Genomic DNA, 14,936 nt, shown 5'->3' on the forward strand with positions numbered 1-14,936 from the left:
GGAAGAACGAAGACACACAATGGAAATTTCTTCAACTTCTGCTCCGTATAAATTTGGAATCCTCTGTGACAGGCAGTCGACTTCCATAATGTCACAAAATTTGGTGAAGTTTTTTGAAAATTTCCAAAAGGGTCACAAGTCTCCGCAATATACTTTCAAACCAGAAACGTGCTCAGAAATATTGTGTGAGTTTGGTGTAGTGGTTAAGTGTGTGAACTCTTATCTGGGAGAACTGGGTGTGAGGTACCCCATTACTTGGAAGGACAACCACTGTAAATTTCTCCTGGTTTACTTTTCCCTCAGTAACACTCAGTAACACTCTCAGATATCCTGTCAGAACTCCTAATAATTGGCACCAGACGTTTTTAAAGGCAAAAACCACAAAATGTTTATTAGGTAACAAAAGTCAAGGAGGGGGATGAGATAATATTGATTGTAACTGTTCAATATTAAAAGGCAAGTCAGTTGTTTAAGCCCTAGCTTCGGCAGTGCCAAATCATATAAATAACAAACTTCAATCACTCTTCCACACACACATAGAGAAGGCCTGACTGGTGTCAGTATATTCTCCCTCACAGACCATCTCACACTAGCTATCTTCCAGGACTCCCACCCCTCAATACAGATGTGTCTCAGCCCCACAGCTAGTCCTCTGGTCTGCATCTTGGGCAATCCTGCTGATCCCCAGAATCCAGTTCTCCCCTCAGTGTGTATTTGTGTGATCTAGTTTGTACTTGGAGGTTGCCTGATGCGCTGGCAAAATCTCCCTCAGAGAGTTTCAAACCGTCTGAAAACTCCCTTTTCCAGACAGAGTCCACTCAGCTGTGTCTGTCACAAGGAGCTTAGCCACTCTGGCTGCTCTCAGCCCCTCGTCCAGTTGGTTTTACAACTACCCGGCCTAAGCCCACTGTCTTCACTTCAGACTGGTATTCTGGAGACTTCTCTCGAAGGCCCCCCTGGCTAAGACTAAAAATCCTGAGGTGATTTTCTGCTGAGCAAACCTCAAAAGGATACTTTTCCGTTGCTTGGGCAATGCTTCAGCCAATCGCTGCAAGCCTGTTTCTCAGCTACTCAGGCTAAGGGCCTGAGTCCGTCACACTGGGTTTGATTCCCCACTCCTCCACTTGCAGCTGCTGGAATGACCTTGGGTCAGCCATAACTATTGCAGTTGTCCTTGAAAGAGCAGCTGCTGTGAGAGCCCTCTCAGCCCCACTCACCTCACAGTGTGTCTGTTGTGGGGGGGGGAGAAGATATAGGAGACTGTAAGCCGCTCTGAGTCTCTGATTCAGCGCGAAAGGTGGGGTATAAATCTACAATCTTCTTTATGGAATATTCATGAAAATTGGATTATCCCTTGCCTGAAGAATATCAGGTCAACTGCCTGTCACATGGGATTCCATATTTATGCAAAGCGCCAGTAAAGACATTTCCATTGTGTCTTCATTCTTACTGTAGATCAATTGTTACTGAAAATGGCACTAACAATTCTTGTTAACACAATGCTCTTTGGTTTCACTTCCTCCTGGAGGCTGGCCTCTACAATGGGGCAGGGGGGATGCTTTCTACAATCTCTCTGCTTCCTACCTTAGAAAGATATCCTTTACTCCACCATTCCTATCCAGTGTGGAGTTCTCTTACAACAACGAACTTACATTTCCTTTCTAAGCCTGAGTGTAGACTTTCTCAGGCAGCTGGACTACGGTGCAGAGACTCAGCTCTGCCTTCACACCCACCCCCTACCCAGACTGTCCTCTGCAGCAGTGAAAGGTTCCCTCAGTGCTCATCTCACAGACTCTGGGAGTGCAGAACATTAACAGGCACAGGTCTGAGATGGTGCTTGGTGGGGAAACAGTGGAAGGGCTTCTAGTGTCCTGGCCCCACTGGTGGACCTCCTGATGGCATCTTGGTTTTTTGGCTACTGTGTGACACAGAGTGCTGGACTGTATGGGCCATTGGACTGATCCAACATGGCTTCTCTTATGTTCTTATGTCTGGAGCAAGTAATGCTCTGTATTCTTGGTACTGGGGGGGGGGGGGCAACAGTGGGAGGGCTTCTAGTATCCTGGCCCCACTGATGGATCTCCTGATGGCATCTGGGGTTTTTGGCCACTATGTGACACAGAGTGTTGGACTGGATGGGTCATTGGCCTGATCCAGCATGGCTTCTCTTATGTTCTTATGTCTGGGGCAGTGATGCTCTGTATTCTGGGTGCTTGGGGGGCATAGTGGGAGGGCTTCTATTGTCCTGGCCCCACTGATGGACCTCCTGATGGCACCTGGGGTTTTTGGCCACTGTGTGACACAGGGTGTTGGACTGGATGGGCCATTGGCCTGATCCAACAGGGCTTCTCTTATGTTCTTATGTGACACAGAGTGTTGGACTGGATGGGCCATTGGCCTGATCCAACAGGTCTTCTCTTATGTTCTTATGTGACACAGGGTGTTGGACTGGATGGGCCATTGGCCTGGTCCAACATGGCTTCTCTTCTGTTCTTATGTGACACAGAGTGTTGGACTGGATGGGCCATTGGCCTGATCCAACATGGCTTCTCTTATGTTCTTATGTGACACAGAGTGTTGGACTGGATGGGCCATTGGCCTGATCCAACATGGCTTTTACGTTCTTATGTCTGGGGCAGTGATGCTCTGTATTCTTGGTGCTTTTGGGGGCACATTGGGAGGACTTCTAGTGTTCTGGCCCCACTGACGGACCTCCTGATGGAACCTGGGTGGTTAACAGACAGCCAGTTTGGGGTGGACAGGAGGTGTCCCACATCAGGCTGGCTCCAAAAGAAGCATCATCCAAACACTCCCCTCAAGCCGTTCCCATTCCATCTGCAGGGCAACTTGGCACAATCAGACATCTGTTGCTCACCATTCCCTGTAGCTTGGTTTGGACTTCTTTTGTGTTATGCACATGAGCGCTCATGTACCTATGCGCCTATGTGCTGGAAAGCAATATCTTTTTTTAAAAAAGTCAGAAGTGTCACACCGCCAATGCACCTCGCTTGCGTGGTTTTGCGTCCAGACACCAATGAGGCGACTGGTGTGTGACTCAGAAATTTGCTACCACTTCGAATGTGGTAACTTTCTGAGCTGCTCTGAGGACACCGGAGGACGGGATGGGGGCGGCAGGCAGATGTGCTTGTTTGGACGGATTTTTAAAGTCAGTTTCTGAGGCATCTCCGGGTCTCCCCAAACTGCCGGTCTGTAATCCGCCAGAGTGTTGGACTGGATGGACCAAGGGTGGCCAAACTTCCTTAACGTAATGTTCTGCCACAGGAAGTATTATAGAAAGAAGGGGGGAGGGAGGGAAGGAAGGAAGGAAGGAAGGAAGGAAGGAAGGAAGGAAGGAAGGAAGGAAGGAAGGAAGGAAGGAAGGAAGGAAGGAAGGAAGGGAGAGACAGAGGAAGGGAGGAAGGAAGGGAGGGAGGGAAGGAAGGAAGGAAGGGAGCAAGAGAGGGAAGGAAGGGAGAGAGGGAGGAAGGAAGGAAGGGAGGATGGAAGGAAGGAAGGGAGGGAGGGAGGGAAGAAAGGAAGCAAGGGAGGGAAGGAAGGAAGGAAGGGAGAGATAGAGGAAGGGAGGGAAGGAAGGGAGGGAGGAAGGGAGGGAGGGATAGAAAGAAGGGATAGAACGAAAGCAACTTTAACTTTAAATGCATTCTCCAAGCTGCCAGCGGGCTTGGAGAAGTGTTTTAATGAGATAAATACCTTCTCCAAGATGACCAATGGGGTGGTGGGGGCTTCGGGAGCCACACAATGTGTGCGAAAGAGCCACACGTGACTCCTGAGCCACAGTTTGGCCACTCCTGTTCTATACAGTGGTTGTCTGGATGGCAACAGACTAACACAGCTGCCTCTCTGGAGCAAAGAGCCTTGTGCAGCTTCGTCGAACCTTGAGCCCCATGTGCCAAGATCAGCACTCTCATGAGGACCACTCTCATGAGCCTTCTCAGGAACTGTTGTCTGAACGAACCCCTGCAGAATTTTCCAGTTGCCCGTGAAACAAACCAGACATAGGTGCAGAGATTTTTTTTTCACTCTGTGTATTGCTCTGCCACTCCCACATGTCCAGTTGCCACCCAGGGCAACTGGTTCACTTATATCCACCCACTCTCATTCAAGACGCCCTTCCAGATGTCCTGGAGAAGTCCTGCATCGGCCGAGAACTAGAGGTCAGTTGTGATTCCTACCGTCTTTCTTTGACTGCATCTTTGGAAATCCAGGGCACTGGCTTTGGAGAAATGGCACCGCTTTGTGGCGGACTGCCTATCAGAGAACAGCCCGAGGCCTGGAAGCGTCATGGGCTCTCAGCAGGATGTCCTGTCTGTCTGGACAGTTTTAGTAGAAGGGGTTTGACCCACTGGCAGGTAGATCTGGAAGACCCTCATCGTAGGAGTCCAAAAATTCCTTGGGAGAGTCTGGCTGCCCAGAATCCCTTTCAGGGTCATACGGAGGCTCAAGGGCCTCAGTTGTCTCTTGTGGGAAATATGGCGGCTCTGGAGTTGTCTGCTGGTGCACTGAAAGAGTATATGGAGGCTCTGGAGGAACAAATGGTGCCTCTGGGGGTATATACTCAGGCTCTGGAGTGATAATTTCTTCTGAGGGGATGTACGGAGGAGCTGGAGGTGTGTACGGGGCCTCCAAAGGAGTGAAAGGGTGATTCACAAGAACATCTGACTTTGAAGAGATATCTGTGGGGTCAGAGGGGACAAAAGGGGGTTCCAGAGTAGTTTTGGGCATATCTGGGGGAATGTAGGGAGGCTCCAGACTTACATGTATCTCTGGAGGTATATAGGGAGCCTCGAGTGATGAAGGGAATGTTTCTGTAGGAATGTATGGAGGGGTTGGAGGTGTGGGGCTTGTTTCTTGAGGATAATATGGGGCTTCTACGGTGATCATTGTCTCCGGAGGGACATATGGAGCTTCAATGGCAGGGGGCGGAGATTCTGGAGGAATGAATGGGGATTCTAAACTGATAGTGGGCTCTTGCGATGGTGGATGCTTTGTCACTTTTGGCCACAACTGCTTTTGTTTTGTGGTTGAAGGAAATACAGGAGATTGTTCTCCAGTGACGTATAGGGGTTCCAAGGAAATATCTGGCTCTGACGGGGTTGAAGGGGAGTCTGGAAGGGTAGGGGGTAGCTCTTCAGGAATGTATGGGGGTTCCAGGGTGATAACTGCTTCTGAAGGAACTGAGGGGGGCTCTGGAATGACAGGAGTTGGTTCTTCAGGAATATATGGGGATTCCAGGGTGACAGATGCTTCTGAAGGAGTTGAGGGGGGCTCTAGAAGGGTAGGATATGATTCTTCAGGAATGTATGGGGATTCCAGGGTGACAGATGCTTCTGAAGGGATGGAAGGGGGCTCTAGAGTAGAAGGAGATGTTTTTTTAGGAATGTATGGGGATTCCAGGATGACAGATGCCTCCGAAGGGGTTGAAGGGGGCTCTAGAAGGGTAGGATATGGTTCTTCAGGAATGTATGGGGATTCCAGGGTGACAGATGCTTCTGAAGGGATGGAAGGGGGCTCTAGAGTAGAAGGAGATGTTTTTTTAGGAACGTATGGGGATTCCAGGGTGACAGATGCTTCTGATGGGGTTGAAGGGGGCTCTAGAAGGGTAGGATATGGTTCTTCAGGAATGTATGGGGATTCCAGGGTGACAGATGCTTCTGAAGGAGTTGAAGGGGGCTCTAGAAGGGTAGGAAGTGGTTCTTCAGGAATGTATGGGGATTCCAGGGTGACAGATGCTTCTGAAGGGATTGAAGGGGGCTCTAGAGTAGTAGGAGATGGTTCTTTAGGAATGTATGGGGATTCCAATGTGACATTTGTTTCTGAGGGGGTTGAAGGGGGCTCTAGAGGAGTAGAAGGTGGTTTTTTAGGAATGTATGGGGATTCCAGGGTGACAGATGCTTCTGATGGGGTTGAAGGGGGCTCTAGAAGGGTAGGATATGGTTCTTCAGGAATGTATGGGGATTCCAGGGTGACAGATGCTTCTGAAGGAGTTGAAGGGGGCTCTAGAAGGGTAGGAAGTGGTTCTTTAGGAATGTATGGGGATTCCAGGGTGACAGATGCTTCTGAAGGGATTGATGGGGGCTCTAGAGTGGTAGGAGATGGTTCTTTAGGAATGTATGGGGATTCCAATGTGACATTTGTTTCTGAAGGGGTTGAGGGGGGGTCTGAAAAGGTAGGAGATGGCTCTTCAGGAAGATATATGGGTTCCATGGTGGTAAGTTCCTCTGAAGAGATATATGGGGTTTCTGTAGGTGGGAGTGTAAGTGATGGACTGATGAAGGGCTTGTTGAAGCTTGTCTTCTGCCACCTTGCAGAAGTACCTTTGTGTTTCCTATTGGTGGAAGACCTTGAAGGAACGGGGGGTACTGCTGAAGGGGCACCCATGGGCATGGTGACTCTGTCCTTCTGTGGGGAGGATTTGGGGGCTTTTTTAGTAACCGCTGATGTTATAATCGGAAGGAGCGTGATCCCAGCTGGCTGATGAGTGGAGGAAGTAGGTCTCTTGATTTGAAGCACTGGAGGACCTTTTGTTGCCTTGACATTTTCCTTTTCCATTTCTACCATTGTCCCCAAGATCCATTCAAGGAAATGCCGTGTAGAGGTGTAGACCCCTGGGTTGTTGGCTTGGGCACAGCCCTTACCCCAGCTGGTAATTCCAATCACACGATACAGGTGTGTTGATGGCGCTTTGCACATCAAGGGTCCGCCGCTGTCTCCCTGTGGAAGGAAGAGAAGCAAGAGTATCAAGAATGCTTTGAAGGGAAAAGCAGAAAGAACTACTAAAATGGGGAGGGATGGTGGCTCAGTGGTAGAGCATCTGCTTGGTAAGCAGAAGGTCCCAGGTTCAATCCCTGGCATCTCCAAAAAAGGGTCCAGGCAAATAGGTGTGAAAAACCTCAGTTTGAGACCCTGGAGAGCCGCTGCCAGTCTGAGTAGACAAGACTGACTTTGATGGACCGAGGGTCTGATTCAGTATAAGGCAGCTTCATATGTCATATGTCTAATTAAAATGTTGGAAGATCAACACACAAAGACTTTAAATAAAATGGTCTTAAAAGAAATCAAACAGCTGAAAAATCAGTTAAATCCGATAGAATTAGAAGAAATCCAGAAAAATATTAAAATTTGCAAAACAGCAAATATTTTGAACAAGCAAATAAACCAGGGTGTTATTTAGCTTATTGCTTAGGAAAAGAGAGAGACAAAAGATCAATAACTGGAGTTAAAAAATTAAATGGAATCTCTTACCAAGGAAAAGGTATCTACGAACAATTTATCTCCTTGCTCTCACAATTCTATAAAAAAGAAAATTTGACCGAGTCTGGACTAGGTGAATATACTAAAGATGCATCCATATCTAAATTTACTAAAAAAGATAATGATATTCTGAATCAAAATATTACAAGAGAACTAATATGAATTAAAGAGATCGAAAAATGACAAAGCACTTGACCCAGATGGACTATCGGCAATGTATTATAAGTGTTTGGAGAATGAATTAATACTGCTGCTACAAAAAAGTGATGAATCAAATTAGTGAAGAGAAAATTATACCACAAACTTGGCCAAAGGTGCATATACGGTAGCTTTGGTTCATAAAAAAGGAAATGATCCGATGCTACCACAATCGTACAGACCAATATCATTATTAAATGTGGATTATAAACTCTTTGCTTCAGTAATGGCAGAGTGACTTAAGAAATGTGTTACAAGAATAATTCACTCACACCAAGCAGCTTTTATTCCTAAGAAATATGTGAGAGAAAATATATGCTTTATAACTGATGCAATGGAACTTGTACAAGACAAAGAAGAAAAAATGATTTTCATGCTTTAGATGCTGAAAAAGTCTTTGACAATCTATTTTGGCTATTTATGCTAAAAGTAGGACAGCATACGAATTGGGGATCTAGATTTCAAAAGTGGATTTGAGGTATCTACACAATGAAAAACACAAAAAAATTAATAAATGGAATGTTGACTAATGGATTTCAGATCTAGAAGGGGACACAACAAGAGTGCCCCTATCCATTACTACTTATCACAATGGAAAATTTTGCTTATAAAATCAGACAAGATCATAACATCAAGGGACTAAAAATTGATGGAGAAGAATTCAAATTAAAGAGTTATACAGATTTGACCATTTCAAACCAGCAAAATTTAATACAATTTGTTATGGACCATATAGAAAAGTTCACTTCCTTTTCAGGACTGAAAATTAATGAGGGGAAACCAAATACTATTCCCAAATTTTTAAAAAAATAAAGAAGAAAACACTAAATAGGCTACTGATTGTGTTATGGTGAAGAATTCAGTTAAATACTTGGGAATTAGTATGTCCTGGGACAAAGAAACACTTTTCTATGACATTTACATAAAGGTTTGGAAAAAATTCAAGAAGACATGGTCTAATCTAAACCTATCCTGGTTTGGAAAAATCTCTGCAATAAAAATGAATGTCTCACCCAAAATCAAATTTTTTATTCCAGATGTTAAGCATTGAGACATATTATGAGATCCTGAAAGACTGGCGGAGGCAGATTAACACTTTCAAATGAAGTGGCAAGAAACCAAGGCTCAGATTCAAAGTTTTACACAATGAAAAAAAGAGAGAAGGTTTAACTGTCCCTAATCTTAAACTGTATTATCAAGCAACTTGCTTACTTTAGATCTCAAAGCCAAATTAAAGATGAATAAAACTAGAAGCAGTAAAATTGCCAAATGGTTTACATAAATATCTTTGGATCAAAATTTAATACAAGAATAAGTCCTCCAATATCACCTTTAATGTCACCATTAAATGCCTAATATAACAAAATTGAGAGGAAAAACAATGACCAGTTTCGCACTAGACCTTTAATCCTGGTTTAGTCCTGTCCCCAAGCTGACATTTTATACTAAAATCATAGAATCACAGAGCCATAGAGTTCGTTTCTGTGAATCTCTGATTCTGGTGTAGAATGTCAGTTTGGGGACAGGGCTAAACCAGAATAAAAGGTCTAGTGCGAAATTGGTCAATGACTTCATAACATATTTGGATATGATTGAGAAAAATCGAATAACTAAATCCTGGTTAGTAATTAAGGAAGAAGAAAAAAAGATACAATGGTTAACATATCCAACTCTCATTGAGACTTAAAGAAAGGAAACAGACTGAGGACTTGACTCAGTTTGAAACAATAATATTGAATATGAAAGAACATCTAAAAGATGTTACAAGCACTTATTTCAGTATGATTCCGAAACAGAACAAGTCAAGACATATATGGTGCAATGGTTGCAAAACGTTGGGAGAGCCAGTTTGGAGAGCCAGTTTGGTGTAATGGTTAAGTGTGCCAACTCTTATCTGGGAGAACCGGGTTTGATTCCCCACTCCTCCACTTGCACCTGCTGGAATGGCCTTGGGTCAGCCAGAGCTCTCTTATCTGGGAGAACCGGGTTTGATTTCCCACTCCTCCACTTGCACCTGCTGGAATGGCCTTGGGTCAGCCATAGCTCTGGCAGAGGTTGTCCTTGAAAGGGCAGCTGCTGTGAGAGCCCTCTCCAGCCCCACCCACCTCACAGGGTGTCTGTTGTGGGGGAGGAAGGTAAAGGAGATTGTGAGCCGCTCTGAGACTCTTCGGAGTGGAGGGCAGGATATAAATCCAATATCTTCTTCTTGGGAAAGGGATTTCATTTCAACAATGGGAACATTATGGACAAGGGACATAGAATTCACAAATAGCCACTGATGGACCTCTGCTCCATGTGTTTATCCAATCCCCCCTCGAAGCTGGCTATGACTGCTGCCACCAAAGTGACCACATCACCATCAGACTTATTTCCAGTTTCTTCTCTCCCCATTCCCGGTAAGTTCATCTCCATCCCTTGCCAGCTAGCCCAATGGACCTGGCAACCTGGTAGTTCTTGTGAAGGAAAACTCCCCCGCCCCACCCCCTGCTCCCGCCAGTCCTGATAATTTGTGTTTCATGGATTCTCTAGAGAGAGTGGTTTTAGAGCACAGTGTGACTGCCTTTAAAAGGGGTGTGACGTAACCGGCCCGATTCTGCCTTCAGACCCGGTCCCGTCAACTCCCTATTTAGTTGCCAACTCCTGGAGGGAGCTATTTCTCCTCCTGCCACTTGGGCTCGCTGCCACCACCTGCTCAGTCTAGGGGTTCAGATTGAGAGGAACAGGACTCCCAATCCCCCTTTCCAGCTCTGAGGCCAGGCCTCAAGGTCCTCTGCCACCCAGTACTTGGGTATCACAGAGACCTCAGCACTTCTTTGGGGAACCCCTGGAGGATTGGCACCTTATCCAACTGCATGCCTTTCCCCCTTCCCCGGGGCCCCCTTCATAAAGCAGTGTGGTCTAAAACGGTTGGGGATCTATGTGGTACAGAGTTTGACTGCCAGCATTCTAAACAGTAAAAATATTTAATTAAAAGAGAAAAAGAAAAGAAAAGAAGAACAAAACAAAAACAGTTGCATGTAAAAGGTTAACACAGCACAGCACCCGCACAGCAAACAGCATGACAAAATAAAGGTGGTTTTAAGCGCATCCTACTGTCCCTGGTCTAAACGTGCACTGCCTTGTGGATAACTTACTCCGTCTGACTGCCTGGGGTCCTTTTCCTCTTGAGCAGGCCTCTCCCCCAAGCAGGAGCCCCCATGCTCCCAACCTCCTCCTTTGAGCGCCAGTTGCAAACAAACTCTCTTCAAAAATTCAAAATGCCAAGAACAAAAGAACTTCCTGCCTCTCTAGGAGGCTTTCCCCCTAAAGTTGCTGGTTTGGCTCTGGAAGGGAGGGGGGGGTAGGAGGGAGGCTAGGCCAAAGCCTGCTTAGCAGTTCCATGTTCCCTCCCAACTAAGATGGCGTTTCTCCACAAGGGTGAAGGAAAGTGGTTTTCAATAAACATCTCCTTTTTATGTTCCTTTGCGGAAAACCATTAAATATCTACTTTTGAGAATTAGAATTTTTGAAAGGTTTTGTTCCCTTTTGTTTAAACAACTGTATAAATTTAAGATTGTTCTGTACATCTAGGCTCTGTCATCGGTATGTACCGTGTTTTGAAGAATGTGTGTGGGGGGGTTCTCTGTGAGTGTGTCATGCTGTACATATTTGTTCATATTTTTTGTGAATTGAATACTATGTACCATTGTATTAATATGAAGAAAGGTTGAAGGAGCTGGGGATGTTTAGCCTGGAGAGGAGGCGGCTGAGAGGTGATAGGATCCCCATCTTCAAGTCCTTGAAGGGCTGTCCTATAGAGGATGGGGTGGAATTGTTTTCTGTGGCCCCAGAAGGTAGGATCAGAACCAACGGGTTGAAATTAAATCAAAAGAGTTTCCGGCTCAACATTAGGAAAAACTTCCTGACCGTTAGAGCGGTTCCTCAGTGGAACAGGCTTCCTCGGAAGGTGGTGGGTTCTACTTCCTTGGAGGTTTTTAAATAGAGGCTAGATGCCAGAAGCTGCCCTTGTTTTCTGTAACCCCAGAAGGTAGGACCAGAACCAACGAGTTGAAACTAAATCAAAAGAGTTTCCATCTCAACATTAGGAAGAACCTCCTGACCGTGAGAGCGGTTCCTCAGTGTAACAGGCTTCCTCCTGGGGAGGTGGTGGGCTCTCCTTCCTTGGAGGCTTTTAAACAGAGGCTAGATGGCCCTCTGACAGCAATGAAGACCCTGTGAATTTAGGGGGAGGTGTTTGTGAGTTTAGAGTGGTTCCTCAGTGGAACAGGCTTCCTCCTGGGGAGGTGGTGGGCTCTCCTTCCTTGGAGGTTTCTAAACAGAGGCTAGATGGCCCTCTGACAGCAATGAAGACCCTGTGAATTTAGGGGGAGGTGTTTGTGAGTTTAGAGCGATTCCTCAGTGGAACAGGCTTCCTCCTGGGGAGGTGGTGGGCTCTCCTTCCTTGGAGGTTTTTAAACAGAGGCTAGATGGCCTTCTGACAACAATGAAGATCCTATGAATTTAGAGGGAAGTATTTGTGAGTTTCCTGCACTGTGCAGGGGGTTGGACTAGATGACCCTTGAGGTCCCTTCCAACTCTATGATTCTAGGATTCTAAGAACTTCCTGACTGTTGGGGGAGTTTCTCAGTGGAACAGGTTTCCTCGGGAGGTGGTGGGCTCTCCTTCCTTGGAGGTTTTTAAACAGAGGCTAGATGGCCATCTGACAGCAATGAGGATCCTGTGAATTTAGGGGGAGGGGTTTGTGAGATTCCTTCATTGTGCAGGGGGTTGGACTAGATGACCCTTCCAACTCTATGATTCTAGGATTCTAACCCTGGCCTAGGACATTTCCAGGCCCCACCTGGAGGATGGCAACCCAGTGTCTATATATGTGTGTATTTGTGATACTTGAGCGCATTCCTTATGTGTGGCACTCCAACAGAAAAGGGAACAGAGAGAAGCGTTTCTGTGGTGTTTTGACAGTCATGGGGAGGGTGTCATGGGTGGCCTGTGGTAAGCCTCAAGAAGAGGCCACCTCTCTTCCTCAAAGGCCTGAGGTGAAATCTCCAGCAGGCCTCGGCACCGTCCAGGCTTCAGGATTGGACAGTGGGAAAATGGAGGGAAAACAGGAGCCAATGGCTGCGAAGGAGGCGGAGTTCCAGCAGAGAGTATATAAGGTCCTGCACAGAGCTGGCAGGAGGGAGTTTGCGCAGTCCAAGCTGTGGGGCGGAGGGGCCGCTTTCAGAAGGAGGGTTGATTCCTGGCCCAGTTTCGCCAACTGGGGTCAGATAATGAAACAGAACAGGGACTAAAGGAGATTGTGCAAGGTTGCCAACCTCCCGGTGGGGCCTGGAGATCTCCTGGAATTTTAACTGATCTCCAGAGTGCTTATACCAATTCCCCTGGAGATGGTGGCAATCCTGCAGGGACTATACCCCAGGGGTGGCCAACGGTAGCTCTCCAGATGTTTTTTGCCTACAACTCCCATCAGCCCCAGCTATCAGCCATGCTGGCTGGGACTGATGGGAGTTGTAGGCAAAAACATCTGGAAAGTTAACGCTGGCCACCCCTGCTCTACACTATTCCATGACAATTATGCTGAGGGTTTTTTCTTAACTGATCCTTTCTGGATAGAAAGGCAGGCAATACACACTTGCACACCCAGGAAAGGAAAGGTCCCCTGTGCAAGCACCAGTCATTTCCAACTCTGGGGTGACGTTGCTCTCACGTTTTCACGGCCGACTTTTTTACAGGGTGGTTTGCCCTTGCCTTCCCCGGTCCTCTACACTTTCCCCCCAGCAAGCTGGGGACTCATTTTACCGACCTCAGAAGGATGGAAGGCTGAGTCAACCTCGAGCCGGCTACCTGAAAACCCAGCTTCCGCCGGGGATCGAACTCAGGTCGTGAGCAGAGCTTAGGACTGCAGTGCTGCAGCTTTTACACTCTGCGCCACGGGGCTCTTTGTACACACAAATACCCACAGAAACTCTTACTGCTCTGAAAAGTTCTGGGGAAGGGAGCCAGGGTTCTGGGGACAGGTTTACCTGACAGCTGTCAATGCCCCCTTCTTCATACCCTGCACACAGGGTGTAGGGGCTCATGGCCCCATTGTACCACTGGCTGCTGTTGCATTTTTCAGTGTTCAGAATTCCCACTCTGGCCTCCTGCAGGACATCCGAGGTCTTCACACCTGTGAGCAAAGGGAACATCATCAGCTTCCGGCTCTGCCCAGCCTCATCCCCCCCATCGCCAACCTCCGGCACCCTGTGGTCTCCGCTCCACAAGCTACCTGGCTTAGTCAGTGGCGCCCCAGTAAGACCCAGCTCAGGAGGTTGGCCTGGACTCGGGAGCCACATGTGGCTCTTTCACAGATATTGCACGGCTCTTCAAGCCACCACCGTCCCGTCAGCCAGCTGGCAGCTAGGGGAATGCATTCAACGCTAAAGTTGCTTTCTTTCCACCTCTCCCTCCCTCTCAAGTTCAAGTTTATTTATATCCCGCCCTTCCCACCGAAGTGGCTCAGGGCGGCTCACAACACATAAAAAATCTAACATAATTTGAATTTAAAACATCTTACACCGTTAAACAGAAGAATAATAAAACATATAACGGCGGTCTATCAGAATTACACTCAGCTCTCCCTTCCTTGTGGCTTTCAAACACCTGATGTTTATTCTCTGTGGCTCTTTCTTTAAGCAAGTTTGGCCACCCCTGGCCTGGACATTTTTGGTATCTCTGTTCTCTTTTCGAGCTCACATCAGTCAGCGCCTCAGCCGGATCAGGAGGAGGAATGCAAAACAACGCCCAGCGTCCACTGAGGAAACCCATGCAAGGTACTAGCAGGCTTCCGTGGCACTTTTGCCTGTCCTTTCCTGTTTGCATCTGCACTGATGTATTTCCACATGAGGAGATGGGCTTAGATTAATGGTAGATCACTCCCGCTGTGTACAAAATACACCCTGGGCCAGCCCCTGGCATCTCCAGTGGGCACATGAGGCTGCCTAAGACGGAATAAGACCCAGGGTTTTTTTTTAGCAGGAATGCCCAGGAATGCAGTTCCGGCTGGCTTGGCGCCAGGGGGTGTGGCCTAATATGCAAATAAGTTCCTGCTGGGCTTTTTCTACCAAAAAAAGCCCTGATGGTCAGTATCATCTATAAATGAGTAAGATCGGAAAATTTTGAAAATGTAGCGCCGAGTACGATCGCATGAAATTGTTGGTTTTAATTAGATGGTTTTAAGGGAATTTTAAGGAAATTGTACAATGTTGTAGATTGTTGTTTTATTATGTAACCTTTGTATTTTATATTATGTTGTGAGCTGCCCTGAGCTTGCTTTGGTGGGGAGGGCGGGATATAAATTAAATGTTGTTGTTGTTATTATTATTATTATTATCTACCAGGGGTGTCAAACTCATTTGTTGCATGGGCCGGATCTGACATAAATGAGACCTTGTCGGGCAATGCCAAGTAGCAGAGCACTCATTGGT

Source organism: Heteronotia binoei, chromosome 8, assembly GCF_032191835.1.
Source record: "Heteronotia binoei isolate CCM8104 ecotype False Entrance Well chromosome 8, APGP_CSIRO_Hbin_v1, whole genome shotgun sequence".
Taxonomy (NCBI): Eukaryota; Metazoa; Chordata; class Lepidosauria; order Squamata; family Gekkonidae; genus Heteronotia; species Heteronotia binoei.